The sequence below is a fragment of the Notechis scutatus genome, chromosome 4 (genome assembly GCF_049901735.1).
Source record: "Notechis scutatus isolate UNSWTSFEM ecotype Mainland chromosome 4, rNotScu1.2, whole genome shotgun sequence".
Taxonomy (NCBI): Eukaryota; Metazoa; Chordata; class Lepidosauria; order Squamata; family Elapidae; genus Notechis; species Notechis scutatus.
Genome location: NC_142012.1, coordinates 43668362 through 43687136, shown reverse-complemented (window position 1 = coordinate 43687136; position 18775 = coordinate 43668362). Strand labels below are relative to the sequence as shown.

Below are 18775 nucleotides of genomic sequence, written 5' to 3'. Positions count from 1 at the left end.
ATCTTTATTGGCATCCTGTTCTAATTTCTCCCATCCTTCATGTTCTAGAAATTGGGCACTAGCACTACATAACACTTTAGATGTGCCTTTCTCCCAAAATCTATATGCCCTATGGTTTGCCTGATAACCAACGAAGAAAAATCTTTTAGCTCTATGTTGCCCTTTTTTTCTGAGTTGTGCAGGAATATGCACCCATGCTGGTGCACCAAATGTGTGCAGGTAACTTAGGTCAGGTTTCCTGCCATGCCACCTGGTGAATGGTATTTCACCTGTTGTTGTATTAACAACGTTGTTCAATATGTTATTAGCACACATTTTAGCCTCCCCCACAAAGAATCAGGTAACCCAGAATCATTTAACATTGTTCTAACCATTGCCTGTAGTGTTTGGCCTCTTCTTTCAATAAAAGCGTTATGTTCTGGCCTGTATGGAGCAGACTTCTTATGCTCTATTCCAGCTACCTTAAGTCTGTTCTGGAATTTGTTATTAATAAATTCCGTGCCGTTATCTGTCACCAGGGTTATCAGTTGTCGTTTAGACTTTCTTTCAGCAAACCTAAGCCAATTGAAAAAATGTTGATATGTTTCAGTTTTGCTTTTCATTAAATAGCAAAACCCATATCTAGAATAATGGTCCATAATGCTCAGTATATATCTAGCACCCCCATACTGGGTTTCTTTGGACCTATTATGTCTGCAAATACTACTTCTAAAGGTTCTTTTGTTTTGAAACCATTTAGCCTATTTGCAGGCAATACTTTGCTCTTATCTTCACAGCAAACATTACAACGCAAATATTTATCACAAGGTTTTAACCTTATTCCTTCAGATAACTCAACTGTACTTTAGCATTTTAAAATTTACATGCCCCAAACGCCTATGCAATAAATGGATACATTCATTATGAGGTTTTATATTATTAAATACAGTTTGTGCCTCCCCTTTCTTACTATTATCTAATACATATAATGTTCCATTTAAAGCTGCAGTTACCCTTTTGTTATCTTTTCAATTATGCAATTATTATCTTTAAAAGTAATTACATAACCTAATTTATCTAATACCCTTACTGAAAGCAAATTAAACTTTAGTTGCGGTACATACAACATTTTTATATCCTGGTTTATGCACGGACAATGTGCAAAACCTTCACCTTTGCTTTCAGGTTCCAGCCATTGGCAAGTGATATATGTTGAGAACTTGTAGACATTTTTATAAATTTTGTCTTATCTCTTGTGATGCAGTGGGATGCGCCACTGTCAACCACCCATAGATCATTCTTCACATCAGAGTTGCTAAACATGGCTAGTTCAAATGCTTTCTTTGGCTTTTTATATTCTGGCTTTTCTCTTTTTTGCAGAAACTTGCCAAATGTCCTCTGCCTCCACAATTAAAACATTTTTAATTGTGTATGCTGTTGAAGATAAATTCTCTTCTTCCGGGTGCTTTACTTTGCTAATCTGGTTTCTTTCAAGCTTTGAAGATAATTTCTCTTCTTTCTTATCTTCTCTCAGCTCGTCACGCTCACGCCTTCTTCTGGCTTCTTCTAGTAGCCTGCCTGTAATCTCGGTTAATGAGAGGCTTTCTTTTGGCAATACCTCTAATGAAGTCACATAGTCATCATAGCTTTGATCTAATGAAGATAATATTATGTAGACTTGTTGCAGTTCATTAAATATAAGCTCTTTTTCTTGCAAATCTTGAAAAATGCTCTTCATACAGTTTAAATGAACTAACATATCTCCATTCCTCTGAAGATGCGTTCGAAAAAGCTTCCGTGTAAGATTTATATGTGCTCCTACACTGTCCCGAACATAAATCTTCCTGAGGTTCTCCCAGCAGTTTGCAGCATTTTCTTCTCCACGAATATGGACAAGCTGCTGATCACAGAAAGTCAGTCCTATGATGCATAAAGCCTGCTCATTCTTCAGTTTAAAGTCTTGTAACTTTTCTTTATCATCATCATCAGCAGGATCCCAGCTACTCACATCTGGTGGGTTTGCTATAATGTCCCACAAACCTTCTTTACGTAGAAGTAAACTACATTTCATTGACCATGAAACATAGTTTGTTCCATCCAGCCTGGATATCATGGACAGTTGTGACAAATTTACCTGTGCCATTACTCTTCAGATATTTTGACTATTTTAAACTAATTAAAACAGTTTGTTTTTACAGTAATGTGCAACTCACACCAACTCTCTCTGCTATATCCTGGTTAGTTAGACTATGCTGCTGGGCCCATAACCAATGTTAGGGTTTGGGGATTAACCCTAGAAGAGTATTGCAGCAGTAGTCAAGCCAGGAAGGGCCCCAGAGTATACACACACTGAACACAAACACTGTTTGTAGTTTAAATAGTTTTTAATCCATTTAGAGCTTAAAGCATTGTCATTCAGTCCATTAGTCATTCACTATATTTCCATCCAGTAAGACTCACTATTATAGTCCAACTAAGAGTCCTTGCAATATCTTTATCAGCCGATAAAGATATCTTCTCCTCCTCCGGTGCCTCTCTCCAGAGGAACAAACGCTGGATATTCAGCAAGAAGTTCAAACAGTAGAACAGTAGAATTACGCAATAAATCAGCAAACAGTAGCAGACAGGAACATCTCAGGCACAGGCACAGTTACAGTAACACAGAGGCAGTCGCAGTAAGACACAGTTAGTCGCAGTAAGCTTTCCAGCTTCTAATGCTTCCTTATATTGTAACTTCTAACCGCACCCTTAATCGGCTAATTGCCTGCAGCATTGTGCTTAAAGTGATAAGCACTTAAACCATGATATTTAAGTTTTATATATTTATTCACCCAAACCATATTTGGTATCAATGTTATACCTAACAACTTTCACTTCTTATCTTCCTCCTGCACATTCTTTTCCGGTTGAGTTCTCCTTTGTGGTGGCCATTTCTGACCACTGCTGCAACCGCCGGGAGTAATGGCCAGCTGAGGAGGAGAGATGCGGCTCTCCTCAACCCTGCTGGTGGTCTCCCCCCTCTTCACCATCTCTGTGGGGTGGCTTAGCCCTGAAACCAGCCGGCTCGGGGCGCTCCAGCGGCAAGCCCAGAAAGAAACCGCACACAATCGCGGATTTCTGTCTGTCGCCGAAGCCCTTCAAACCGGAAGTCTGCAAGATGCTTGAAGTCCAGTGTGAAGTTTTCACAGTCTGTGTTGATTTGGGGAGCCATATCATTTGCTGGTGTTGGTCCACTGTGCTTCATTAAGTCCAGGGTCAATGCAGCTGTCTATCAGGAGATTTTGGAGCACTTCATGCTTCCTTCCACAGACGAGCTTTATGGGGATGCTGACTTCATTTTCCAGCAGGACTTGGCACCTGCCCACACAGTCAAAAGCACCAAAACCTGGTTCAGTGACCGTGGGATTACTGTGCTTGATTGGCCAGCGAACTCGCCTGGCCTGAACCCCATAAAGAATCTATGGGGCATTGCCAAGAGAAAGATGAGAGACATGAGACTGAACAATGCAGAAGAGCTGAAGGCCGCTATTGAAGCATCCTGGTCTTCCATAACACCTCAGCAGTGCCACAGGCTGATAGCTTCCATGCCACGCTGCATTGAGGCAGTAATTACTGCAAAAGGCCCAAACCAAGTACTGAGTATACATGCATGCTTATACTTTTCAGAGGTCCAATATTGTTCTGTGCACAATCCTTGTTTTATTGATTGCATGTAATATTCTAATTTTCTGAGATTGTGGATTTGGGGTTTTCATGAGCTATAAGCCATAATCATCTCAATTATGACAAATCACAATTTGAACTATCTTCCTTTGCATGTAATGAGTCTATCTCATATATTAGTTTTACCTTTTAAGTTGCATTACTGAAATAAATGAACTTTTGCACAATATTCTAATTTTTCGAGTTTCACCTGTAAATCACTGGGACCTGATAGATTACATCCCAGAGTTCTGAAGGATCTGGGAGATATTATCTCAGAACCATTTTACCATATCTTTAAAAAATGTTGGAGCACCTGGGAATTATCAGAGGATTGGAAAAGAGCTGATGTGGTTGCCATCTTCAAAAAAGGTGGAAAAAAACAGATCCAGGAAACTACAGACAATCAGCCTAGCATCAATACATGGAAAATACTGTGAAAATAATAATTAAAAAACAGATCTGCGAACATCTAGAAACAAATAAAGTTATAACTCGTAGCCAGCACGGGTTTGTTAAGAACAGATCATGCCAAACCAATCTTATTTCATTCTTTGACAACAGGACTAAATTAATAGACCAGCAAAATGCTGTGGACATAGCATATTTAGAGTTCAGCAAGGCATTCTACAAAATATATCACAGCTTTCTTCTTGGTAAAGTAGAAAAATGTGGGATAAAGATCATCACCATGAGATGAAATGGAGACTGATAGACTCCCCAAGTTATGTCTACTAGAGCAAGTAAAATCACAATCTCAAATCTCCTGGATCACCAAACTAACAAATTTTGTAAGAAGCTGTGGCCTTCCTGTCTGTTGCATAACAGGAGAATGATTTTTTAAAAAGCTGCCAAGGAATTAAGGATATAGAAGCACAGAATGATATAGCTATCCTTAGTAAGGTGGGTAATTTGAAATGGCTGAGCAAATGCAAACATACTTTTCAAATAGACAGCTATTTAAAGTTACAACTGCCAAAACATCTTAGGGAGATATTTATGCAAGTGAGATTCGAAGAGCTTGACACAATGGTCAGATATGGGAGATTCCATTCTATACCCTACAATGGATGTCTCTGCATTTGCAGAGCGGCAGAGGTAGAAGACCTGGCTCACATCCTATCTGATAGTTGCCTGTATAAGAGGGTGAGAGACAGGTACCTTAATCTATATATCAAACAAATGACCCTTTGGGATCTCCATATATCAAAGCAACTTACCTTATGCGCAACCAAAATCTGAAAATAACATTTAACACAGCATTGTACTTAAACAAAATGGTTCGATTGAAATTGGCATATGTGGGACTGATTGGGGTAGATTGTAGGGGTGATCCCGAAATATAATTTAGCATATTTTATTTTCTATATATTAAATTATTGTATTTTATTCCAATTTCATTTTAAAGTGTATTTTATTCAAATTTCATTTGAAATCAAATTTTATTCCAATTTCATTTTAAATTGTATTTTATCCAATTCCATTTTAAATCGTTTTTATCAGATTTTACTAATAATTTGTGTCTGGAACTCTGCACTTTGATATGGCCCAAGGGCTAATCAATCAAGTAAAGTAAAATGCTGTAAACCAGATGTAAACACTTATAACTGGCAAAAGCTGCCAAAAATTGAAGTCATGTAATGTAAATGATTACAAATATAAGCCAATGATCAAGCACCCAACATGACCATGGTGTTTGCGGTCATCAGAACTCTGAAACCGGATTGTGAGTACATTTTTGGGAGTTCCCTGTAATTTGACTAGTTGATAAGGATGACAAACTATATCCAATTTTTTAAGATCCTCATGACCTCCAATCTTCCTACATTGACTTGTTTTTTATAGCTTCAACATTACAAAAACCTTTATTGGATTCTAAAACAGAACCAATTTCCCTTTCTGCTCCAGATGTTATCATATTTGCAGTGGCAGCATGGGAAATGCCATGTTGGTATTCGCAAAGTGATGTTTTATGTAGTAATTCAGTCATTCAGAATGGAGAGGACTGTATTAACATCAGAACAGTTGCTTTAGCCTCATCCTTGCACACGATAACTAAAAGGATCAAGCATAGTAACATTGTGACAATTGTCTTGCTTATTTATTTCATACACCCCTTACAATTGATATGCATATTTTTTTTCTCAGTATACATAGTCTTATTGGTTTTAAATATTTGACAGATTTTAAAGGACTTGAATGCTGGTACTGTGTTTATAAACATAGAAGTCTTTCGTCTGCCTATTCCTTTATTTTTTGTACAATACACTAAATCGACTATCTGCTATTAAGAAGCTATTAGAACATTCACATCCAACACTAGGAGTATCATACAATCAGACTGGTGTCAAGGTAGAAATTTTAGTGGCTAAGAATATGGAAGAGACTGACCTTGTTCTCTGCATGTTAGCTTTACACTGAACAAAACAGATGGCATTTTGAATTATTCACATCAGTGAAAGCTTATAACTGTTAGCATTGGTGACAGCAATAGAACATGCATACATGTTTTTATATCTTTTTTGTCCAATGTCTGACCTGCTAACACTTGAAAGATTTTCTTTCTTAAATTTGTTCATTCTCATGAGATATTCCCACTTTTTTCCATAGTATTTCATCTGGTCCAAAAGGGTGAATTAAGATTAATTATTTTTCCATTATTCACTAGGACATGCCATAATGATTTATAGAATGAGTAATACTACAAAGAAGTCAGAATTTCAGACAGTGTAAGATTTTACTATATTCTGATAAAATTTGTTTTCTAGGTGGACTATATATCTGTATTTCTTGCTTCATTTTATTAAGATGCAAGTGTAGCGCATTTAGTTTTTCTGTAAAACAAAGTAAACTGAAAATGATATCAGGTAAGAATAAAAATCTGTAAAAGTTTAGGAGTAGAACTTTAGATTACGTTCTGACTCTTGTTTTACTTGATATAAGGCCCTTCTTAACTGGGGACTGATAAACTTCCGTTTTGATGGAAAGAAAGAATATATGGATGGTCTATAACTCCTTTGCATTATTTTATATTTTATTACAATATTTTCTATTATGGTTCGCACAGTCAACCAGATGCTCAGACATATTACATAATATTGAATGCATCTTTTTGGCAAATTTTACAAGATTTTTTTCTGCGTGTGACTGACCTGTTGAAAAGTTGTATTTTCTATATTTTCACACTTTGCGTTACTGGTTACTGGTTAGAACTGAGTTCCTGTCTGGGCTTAACTTGAGAGTTATATCTCATCTACATGAAATTCTGGCAAGTAATTGTTTTAAACGAATGATTCTACATTGTGGTAGAAATTATGTTGGGAACAGCAACAATAATATGAGGCAAAAAGCCATTAGTTGTACCTTTAAGAAAGCTTGCAGTCTCCAATCTACTTTGTAAAATTTAATCTGTATCTCCTTCAGTACAAAATGTATCTGGCCTACAAAAAAGTCATATTTATTAGAAAATTGAACTTCCTATGGAGATTATGATGGCAATATTCAACCTTTTCAGTTAACAAGAAAGAAAGATGGGGTAGGTGGGGAGGGAGGGAGGGGACAGGGGGGAGAGAGAGAATTCAAGTAATAAATCCTATGTAAAAGAGAATAGGAGTTTCTAAGGACTTGTTCCAAAGCTCACAGCTACAGTTATAACCATTTCAGATGTTACAGTACTAGCAATAGTAATAATTTCATATATTATTGTTTTATATATATGGTTTATTTTTAGATAAAATTTATTGTGTACACATTTCATTCCATACTAGACATACATTGACAATATTTTTGGTAAATGAGACCAATAATCTAGCTTTAACTGACGTCTTAATATAATGTCAAATAAACCTGAATTGAATTTATGTTTATTTGATATTCTAACTTCAGAAGACAGCATGAGAGAAACAGTAATTAAAAAACAGCTTAACAAGGCATTTGTAACTGAGAATGTGTGAAAAAAGGGTTAAAGATCTCCTGTCACAACTACCCACTGAAGAGAGTTTGGCAGTCTCTTTTCACTATATTGTGCTTGCACTCTGATTAAAGCCTGTTACTCAAGGTTTTCTATTGGGAGTGAGTTGCAGTCAACAACCATGTATGGCAGGGGTGTCCAACCTTGGCAACTTTAAGCCTGGAGGACTTCAACTCCCAGAATTCCCCAGCCAGCTTTGCTGGCTGGGGAATTCTGGGAGTTGAAGTCCTCCAGGCTTAAAGTTGCCAAGGTTGGACACCCCTGATGTATGGTGTGCTTTTTCTAGGGATTTCCTAAAATAGCTTATATAGAAAAATACATGAGAACATATGCATACTCTTTGTTCATTTTTCATATAGAGTTGTTCCAGCTTTTTAATCAGACATTTACAACCTTTCCCCAATTCTTAGTGTATTTTTATCCAAAAAATATTGCCTGGCATGCTTTTTTTTTTTTTTAACTTTTTGGCTTTTACAAGCAAATAGAAATTATATTGATCTTAATCCCCACCTTAAATCCAAAGGGAGTTTATTGTTAAATAAAGTTTGGCACTATAAAGTCAAGGTAATGATTGGGGCAGTTGGAGCAGATTACTAGAATTTTTTTTCTAAAATTGCTATTTTACAGTTGAAGATATATGAATGTGAGCCAGCCATTAAATTTACTATTTAATCTCTGCTATCATGCAGCTTTATGAAAAGTACTTCATTTTTTATAATTACATCAAAAAGAATTTTTGCTAATTCATCCTGCCTGCATAATTTCTTCTGAAGGACTCTTGACAGTATAACAATAAGTAGATCAGAGCTGGAATCCTCTTCACTTTGACTTGTATGAAGTTTGGTAATTCACATGTTAGTGGTTTACAGACAGTAGCAATTATTCAAGTTTATCTAGAATTTAAGTTATTTGTCTTTCCTATTCAATGTTTATTACTATTCATGAACCACAAGCCCATTAGGGTAGGGAGAGTATATGATCCTGGGAAGAATAAGTGAAAAATGCTAGGAGTGTGTGCCAAGAGCATATAAATTCTGGAAGGTTCATCCAAGGTTTGAAGGCCATCCCTCTACCAGCTACATCAAGCAAGCACCAATATTGGATGACAGAAATATAGCAGAATGCTTTAGTGACAACAGCAAGGTATTTTGATATTTTTTTTTAGAATGGTCATTAAGTGAATGCCATGGGCATTTTTGGCCAAAGATGGAAGTATGCACCAGCAACCAGCAAAAATTAGCAAATTGCTCTCATGTGACCATGGGACACTGCAAATATCTGTAATGGTGAGCTGTTATCAAGCATCCAAAATACAATCGTGACTGCAGGGTATGTGTGCAGCCATTGTAACTCCAAAAATGGATCATAAGTAGCTCTGGGGTGGCGTATAATATCTTCAAATAGTTTATGAGACCTGTCATAACTGAAATTTTGTACAGCAGAGATATGAAAAGACAAGATAATTTAGAAGACATCCCCTATTTACAAGAACTTCTGGTATTAGAAAATAGAAATTAGATCAGGACACTGGTCATTACTAAGTCAGAATGCTGCAGCAGTTGATGGAATATATGCAAACATCTGGCAAGCAATAGAAGAAGAAGAATTAAAGGATCTAACCAAGTGGTCGGATTCAAATAATTTAACAGCTGGTTCTCTGCCCTAATGACCAGCTGGGTAGGCGTGGCTGGGTAGTCATGTAACTGGGTGGGCCTAGCCAACTTGACATCACTCACATCGAGGGGCGCCTCGCCTTGCCCAGCCTCTCCTCACCATGCCTGGCCCCACTTCACTTGTCCCCTCCCCTCCCAGGCACTCCTTGTCACAGCCAGTCTCACTTCACCTCGCCCGGCCTCTCCTTGACTTATGACCACGATTGACCCCAAAATTTATCTTGCTAAGTGAGAAATTTATTAATGTATTTATTAACACAGTTGTCAACCATCTGAATTTTGATCATGTGACCATGGGGCTGCTGCAACAGATGTGTGAAAAATGGTGATAAGTCACTTTTACAGTGCCATTGTAACTTTGAATGCTCACTAAATTAACTGTTGTAAGTCAAGGATTAACTGTACAAAAATACAGTTCTTTGCTTGCAAAAAACTACCCTAAATACCAATCATTACATTAGAAATGGAGGAATACACACTGAAAATCAATGATAGCCACAGCCAGCATTTGAACCTAAACCATTCTGTCTGAATATCTTCCTTTTCATCATCAATACCTGCAATCTGGAGTTATAAATCAGGCAGGGTGCTAGAGCACCTTAAGGAATCAAAGTAGTGAAAAGGCAACAATAATTATCAGCAGCCAACTTTTGCTCATAAAATGAAACACTTTAGCAGAGAGTTCATTTAAGCTCTCAAGAAAGTTAGTGGGCATACTTGGCCTACAAAACGCCAAGCTAAAGAGACAAATAAACAAAGTATATAGGGAACCCAGGTTCAAGTCTCTGTCCTCCCAGATTCTCAGGATCACAATAAAATTAGTACATGCCACAGATATCCAAATAAACTTCAAGCTTGGTGCCATGTTATCAGAGAGAAAACTAAAACAAATTGGATGGATGATCCACACCTCTACCTCCTTTTAAAAAAAATCTTACTATCAGCAATCATGTACCTTGGCCACTCCGAAGTGATACAAGAGACTCCTATCCAAAAGGTGCTTTTTCAAGAAGCAAAGAGACTTTCTGGAAACCAAGAAAGTCCAGTTGCCTCTTGTTGTGGCCCGGCGGCAGCTGATGGAGCTGGCAGCAGAGTCAGATAACGAGGAGGTTGGGGAGGAAACTGGGCTAGTCCTGGAGGCTGAGGAAGGCTCAGACAAGGGCTCTGCGTCAAAAGCAGAGATGGGGCCAGGGTAGGCTGGCAGTCATCAGCTGCCTTTTGGCTCAGACAGCACTGGGGTGGGGGAGCTTCTGGAACCGATTCCCAGCCTGCGCATGCGTAGAGCTGCCAAAATGAAGGAACAATTAAGAACTCAGGGTCAACATGGGAATAAGGCCACAGGTGGATGATGAATGGCCCCTCCCATGAGGATTAAAAGAGGAGAAAAAGTGGAAGGGGCTTTTGTAGGAAACGACTTGCTTGTTCGTTCATTCGTTCCAGCCTCATGAAGATTTGTCTGTGTAACCCAGCCCTTCCCTGTCAGCACTGCATGTGGAAATATTTATCAGGCAGCTTTCCAGGATAGGTAAGGTTTGAGCTAATTAGTATACCTTTGCAATACTGTTTGCCAAGCCGCTGACTGAATGTGAATGCACTAAATTCACATTAATTTAATAAAAGAGGTTTTGATGGGACTCAGAGTTGGCTTAGTGCTTTTTGGTGAAGCCTAGGACAGAACACCTCTTTAAATAAGCACCTTTGGGACAACCATGACCTGGATGACTGAAGAATCCTCATAGACAAGAGACTCCTGTGCTCAGTGAACTAACAAAGCATCCTTTCCAACCCAGGAGAAGCACTCCTTAGGTCCATTTGCATCACTTAAAGATACCAGCTGGTCTCACTCACCTCACAAGATATCCTAAGGAAATCATCCAGATTTAAGGGAAGACCACATGCCCCCAGAAAGGCAGTAAAAAAAAATCAGACAGTGCCAAGCTTGCATCCTGCCTCTCAGCCATTGCTTAATCAGGCAGGCAGCAGTGGTCCGAAAAGATTACATCATTGCTTTCCTATCAGTGTGTGTGTGGGGGGAGAGACCTGAAGCCTCTTTTTTTGTAACAAACAAACAAGCCAAAAACTAGCCAGATCACTCCATTTAGAGAAGATTATGGATCAAGGGAAGAAAGAGGCACATGATCGCCCTTTCCCACCTTTAATTGGGAACAGAGAAGGCAAGGAGTGGCTGGGAGGAGATTCGGCTGTGTTGGAAATACACCACAAAAGGACAGTGCCAGGCACCACTAAAGCAGTGTAAAAAGCTTAAAACAACCCTTCCCTTTTAAGAATGTAAAGCCCTGGAATAAAAGTACCAGCAAAGGGAAAAAACTCCAGAGAAGCCACTCAGGCTATAAGAAAGTCTGGGTATACTGCCAAGAGCCATCAATAGCTGTTACAATGTAAAAAGGCTTAACAGCAGAGGCAGTTTCTGAAAACACTTAAGCAAGGCAATAAAGTTAGGCAGGATTAGGCTAGAAACAACACACAGAGGCACAGCAGAACACCTCATTCCTGCCTTCCTGACAGGATTAACCCCATAGGTGGGAAAAACAAAAGGCTGTTTTAAGGAGGTTTCTTCCAACAGCTGGTTCGTCAAATTGTTCATAAAGTAGCTACCAGTTTTCTTGAACTGGTGCAAACCATCTGAATCCCACAATTGAACCAAGGTATGCCAAAGAAATGTGGTTGAAACAAAGTCAAGAAGAGGTCAATCTATCTACCAATAGCAAAGAAAGGAGATTTAATAATATACTGTTAACTATGATAACTTTAAAGTTGCCAGGAAAATAATGCTTGTGAACATCCAGTGGAGATTAGGGCTTTACATGGGAAAAAAGATGTCAGGTATTCATTTGATGTTGGAAAAGTCTAAAGAACATGAGACTTCACTGCTAATACATCATAGAATACTTGGGTCAGTCACTCTTTCTCTGGCCAACCTAACTCACAGATTTATTGTTGTGGGGAAAATAAGAATAGGAAGCAGGGGTGGGATGCTACTGGTTTGGCCCGGTTCTATGGAACTGGCAACTCTGAAGAGCAGCAGACACTAAACCGGTTTGCTGCAACCTTTTGGTCATCTGTTTGGCTCACCCACCCATCCAGGCTTTTGGCTGTCCTTTATTTCCTGCTTTTTCAACCTCAGCTGCTTTGTGCGGTACAGCTGAGGTTGAAAAAGCAGGAAAGAAGAGGATTTTCAAATGCTGCGCACCTGCGCGCAGTGCTTGTCAGCTGTCTGGGCAACACAGCTGATGTTTTTTTACAAATGCTGTACATGCGCACACAAAACACATTCTCACCAAACCAGTAGTAACACTAGTTGAATCCCACCCCTGGTAGGAAGTAGTATTCTGTATGTTCATCACTTTGAGTTACTTATAAAATAATTAATATTTATTAATAAATAAATAATAAAAATCTAATAAAGAAAGAAACAACAATACAAAAGATGTATGTAAGTGCTTCATTGATGATAAAAAACTTTACTTGACAGTCATTTTAGATTATGTTAAAACATGGCGATACAAAATATTGTTGTCACATCAAGCCTATACAAAGTGGAGGAAATCACAGTATAGACAGAACATGGCAACATAGATTGACTCCATGTTGATAGAGAAGTGAGGAAAAGCTGTACATTATTGCCTTATTTACTCAAAATATAGATATTGAAAAAAAGTGGACTGGAAGAAAGTGAGCATAATTTTAAAATTGGAGAAAGAAATATCAATAACCTGTGCTATGCTGATGGTACTTCTCTGATAGCAACATCTGCAAATGCTAATAATGAAAGTCAGTGAGCACAACGAAAATACAGGACTATGATTACAACCAGGGATGGGATTCTACCAGTTCGTACCTATTCACTAGAACCGGTTATTAACATTCTAAGCAGTTCTGAGAAACAGTTGTTAGAAGAAATTACTGGCCTAATCCTGTAAGGAAGGCAGGAAGGAAACATTCTGGTGTTGCTTACAGAAACTGCCTCTCCATTAACCCTTATTACATTCTTGTCTCAGGAACGTCTCTGGAGTTTTTTTTCCCTTCCTCTGCTGGTACTTTGCTTGTGTGGAGTGACCATTCAAAGTTACAATGGCATTGAAAAAAGTGACTTATGACTATTTTTCACACTTATGACTGTTGCAGCATCCCCACAGTCATGAGAGGCCAGGCGAGGAGATGCGTTCCTCGATGTGAGTGATATTGAGTTGGCCACATCCAGCCAATAACATGACCACCAAGCCATGTCCACCCAGTCACATGACCACCAAGCCATGCCCACCACCTAAGCCACGCCCACAGAACCAGTTGTTAAAAATTTGAATCCCACCCCTGATTACAACCAAAGGAATGGCAGCAGGTTCAGCAATCAGACTTATAATAATAATAATCCATTTAGGTGTACTGGTTTATGTATTTCATTACATAAGTAATTAGAGAATATATATAAATATAGAGGAAATTTCTTTTTTATTTCTATGTTGATTAAATAAGTAGAAGTCACATTTCATTTCCCTGTTAATAAAAAAGTACAATTGAATAAATGCCTTACGTTGCATAACAATCTATTTTCAAATAATTCCTCAATGTTTGACAAATGATGATTTCTTAATGTGTTCCTGAATGTTCCTTTTGTAATTTTTTTGTCATGGTAATATGTTTTTTATTTGCTCTTCTATAAGTGTCTCAAAATTGGAGCCACCCAGAATATAAGATGAGTCACTATTTAAATGTTTTAAATCAATCAATCAATTATATTGTTAACTAATTGTCAGTTTCATAGAAAGTTATGATTACTAGCTAATTTTCAGAACTCTAACTTTACCAAAAAAAAAAACAACAAGAAAGGGAGAGAAGGGAATATATATAATCCACATTAATTAGTATAATTATCTTTATAGATGATTACTTGCTTGGATATTTAAGTTTTCAGCAACTATATTTTCTGAAATGGCATATTAGAAGAGAAGAGAAGAGAAGAGAAGAGAGAAGAGAGAGTTGGAAGGGACCTTAGAGGTCTCTACTTAGGCAGGAAACCCTACACCACTTCAGACAAATGGTTATTTAATCTCTTCTTTAAAACTTCCAGTATTGGAGCATTTACAACTTCTGGAGGCAAGTTGTTCCACTCATAAATTGTTGTAACTGTCAGGAAATCTCACCTTAGTTCTAAGTTGCTTCTCTCCTTGATTAGTTTCCACCCATTGCTTCTTGTTCTATCCTCAGGTGCTTTGGAGACTCCCTCTTCTTTCTGGCAGCCCCTGAGATATTGGAACACTGCTACCATGTTACCCCTAGTCCTTCTTTCGTAAGACTAGACATACCCAGTTCCTGCAACCGTTCTTTATATGTTTTAACCTCCAGTCCCCTAATCATCTTTGTTGCTTTTCTCTGCACTCGTTCTAGAATCTCAACATCTTTTTTACATCATGGCGACCAAAATTAGATGCAGTATTCCAAGTATGGCCTTACCAAGGCATTATAAAGTGATATTAACACTTCACGTGATCTTGATTCTATCCCTCTTTTTATGCAGCCTAGAACTGTGTTGGCTCTTTTGGCAGCTGCAGCACATTGTTGGCTCATATTTAAGTGATTGTCCACTAGGACTCCAAGATCCCTCTCACAGTCACCACTATTGAGCACATATGCTGTACCTGTGCATTTTTTTCTTGCCTAAATGTAGAACCTTACTTTTTTCACCATTGAATTTCATTTTGTTAGATAGCACCCTAAAATAGTTTAGTACAACTATTTTAAAGAAACAAAAAAACATATTTGGATATAGGTTCAGAAGTAAATCTAATAGTGTTCAGGCTTAGATATGTGCTGAATTAATTTAGATTCAGTAATAGGTATCTTTTAGGAAAGCAAATAATGTATTTATACTTAATTGATTTTGAAGTTTAAGGGTAAGCTGAGGTCTTCCGGAAATTTTCTTAGGATGGACTATCATAGGGCATTTTAGATTAAAAATACCACCATTAAGAATACTTTATATTTGTATATAATAGTATAGGCTTCTGATACTAACTACTGTTGATGAATTAAGAGTCATACTTGAGCGAAAAGACAGAGCTACAGATTGCCTTATGCACTTATTCAGAAAATGATTTCTTGAGTCACTTGATTTGTGACATATATCACTTTAAGTCAATGAAGTGAAAATTCCATCATTTTTTCATGTGTTTTAAATTTTTCTGAGTGTTTATTTGTAATAGGTTTTATGGATGATTAGTTATGTGAATTGTTTCAGGAGGGGTTCCCCTCCTAGTGGGACCATTTATTACATTTTTTATAAACCTCAATTTACATTTAAACATTTCATGTTAAAGCACTGGTACTGCTTTCTTTTTTCTTTCTTTAAATTATTTGTGAAAACATATAAAACATTGCAGGAATAGTCTCTTTCTTAAAAACAAATTAGTCTAGTTGGCTATAATTAATTACCATTCCATAAATTTACAAGAAATAACCTTAAGAGGCTGACATTATATTTTAGCTTCAAAATGAGAATAGAATTGTTTGCTTTTTGGATTCTGTTTAATTGCTCTTTTCTGAAAAGTTGGAATGGTCATTTTATCTCATTTTTATCAATTAATGCTAGGATGCATTATCAACCTTATTAGGGTGCAGGAATACGTTACATAAGGTATGTCCAATCTGGGGCCCACAAGCGGCCCTGGACAGCAAGTAATGTGTCTCCATAAGATTGTAAACTTGTAATGTTTAGTGATATTTATATGTATACATTAACGATGTTATATATTTTATAAGTAACTCAAGACAATTCCTTTTCACTCAGTGCAACCCAGGCAAGCCAGAAGGTTGGACCCCTGTGCTCTCTATATATTATGATTTCAGAAAATCACTTTACAAAGTTACTATAGCAAGTTATATGGTATGACATTTAAAATGACACTTAGTTTACTCTAAAGCAGGGCTCTCCAACCTTGGCAAATTTAAGACTTGTGGACTTCAACTCCCAGAATTCCTCAGCCAGCTTTGTTCCAATTCTGGGAGTTGAAGTTCACAAGTCTTAAAGTTGCCAAGGTTGGAGACCCCTGCTCTAAAGTCATATTCAAAAGTACATGATGAAACCAAAGTGTCAGATGAACCATGAATTCCTCAATATTTTTATAACTTGTATGAGAAGTAAATGGAATGCTTATTAAATTAACAGATGACACTAAATTAAGTGAGATAGATAATGCATGGCAAAATGCTATTTATATGTTATTTTTAAAATGTTGGAAATGATAGAATGAACTTTAACAGGTACAGGTGCAATATTCTTCAGTTACAAACATAGCCAAAAGATCTGAAAGAACGCACTTCAGAAGAACAGACACAAAAAAAGGGACTGAAGTTTGCAATAATGCACATTGACAAACCATGGTCCTTATTAGAGAATATTCTTTGAACAGATAAAACAAATATAGAGGTTTTTAGTAAGTCATATCCTCTAGACTCATAGAAGATGCTTTGAAAGAAAAGAACACCCTCTCTATTGTGATACATGGAAGTACCCCAAAATGTTATAGGACTGCTTTTCTGCCTCCAATATACCCCACTTTGAATGTTTACAGAGTACAATGAAATCAGAAGATTATTAAGGCATTATGGAGTGAAATATAAAATCCAGTATTAGAAAGCTCTGTGGTCATAGTTCCTCCACCAGGATAATGACCCAAATCAGACATATAATGTTGATTGGCATCTATAAAATCCTATGTGGTTGGTAGGTCTGGTTACTTGAGGTAATGACTGTCTTCCATATTATCTGCTTGGCCAATTCATCTAGTAGGCTTGGCGCCCTCTGGATTTCATTAATTAAACAATGTCATCTGACAGGATCCTGAAAATGTGCCTTCTTTGTGCCTTCTCTCTGGAATGAAATTCCCTGTGAAACTTGAATAGATTTCACAATACTGCTATTTCAAAGAGCCTTAAATGATTGGCTTTTCACCCAGGTCTTGGCAAGGATAACTGACCCCCTTTCTTCTGTTTTTATTCGCATCAGGGTTTCTTTTCTTTTGTTCTGTTTTGTGCTGTTTTGTTTTGAGGATCCTTCCTTCCTTCCTTCCTTCCTTCCTTCCTTCCTTCCTTCCTTCCTTTTTATTGATTTATGTTCTTAAATGTAATTTACAATTGTAAACTGCCCAATCGCTGGGGAATCAGATGGTATATAAATCAGCCAACTGTTTAGACTAACCATAATTTATTAAATATTTATGCTACCCGATATTTTCATCATCATCATCATCATCAGCAGCAGCAGCAGTTTGATTCAATCTGAGACTGGTTAAAAACTTAGCAGTTCAAGCCCTAACCAAGGACCTAAGAGCTGTTCAGGTAGCATCTGAGTATATAGGCAGTTCCAAGTAAGATGTTTTTTTTTTTGTTTTTTTTTGCAAAGTAAGAATATTTAGGTGTAACGAGTTCAAAATTTCCAGGTATCTAGATGGTACAACCATTGATTTCTTCCTCCATAGTTGCTCAACTTCCATCATGATATTTCATTATTTTTTCTACATGTTTCTCTTCAATTTGTGCATCACCTGGTATTGCAATATTAATGAATCAATTTTTTTTTATTTTCCACAATAGTAATGTCAGGCGTATTGTGGGCCAGATGTCTGTCTGTTTGGATTTGAAAGTCCCACAAGTTCTTGACCTGTTCATTTTCAAGAACTTTGTCAACTTGATGTTTCCAGTAATTTTTGCTGCATTCAAACCCAAACTTCTGGCAAAGCTTCCAATGTATAATTTTGGCAACTTGATTTTGATGTTGTACATAATCAGTCTGAAATTTTGCTGCAGCCACTGGCAAAATCATCCACTGATTATGATTTTTATTTTATTTTACTGTTTTTATTTTACTATACTTTATATTATTGTTGTTATAATTTGTCACACAATCAATTAGATATTTAGACTGGATTTGGGATTATTATTCATCTTTGAGTCATTCTCAAGGACCTGGGATAAGCAGATATTAAAGGCATCATCAAAGGATGTAAACAATTCCAAGTAAAGCTGTCTTTTGCAATTGACTGATGGTGATTTTGTTAATGCCGATGGTATTAAAGTGATGCTCCTGATGTTTTGAAATTGCACCCAATGCACCTATTGCAATTGGTACTATGTTTGCCTTCTATTGTCACCTTTGTTCAATTTTTATTTGCAGATCTTTGTGTTTTATGATTTTCCCCAGTTCTTTTTCTTCTATTCTGTTGTCTCCAGATCCTGCAGTGTCCATTATCCCCACTTTTTGCTCTTTCTTCTTGACATTTCATTAGTCTGGGATGTTATGTGACAGATACCACATACTGTTTGAATTCTAAAGTCCCAGAGCACTTTGGTATCTCCATTTTCCATTTTGTGGTCCTGCCAGTTCTTGCTTGCAGGCAAATTGTATTTCTTGCAGATATTCCAATGCATCATTGTT

At 37.2% G+C, this 18775-nt stretch overlaps 1 protein-coding gene across 11 annotated transcripts in view; it reads left to right on the top strand.

Annotated features, from left to right (window-relative positions):
- TENM3 (teneurin transmembrane protein 3) overlaps window positions 1–18775 on the top strand; it is a 708976-nt gene that overhangs the window by 342169 nt on the left and 348032 nt on the right. The window lies entirely within an intron of this gene.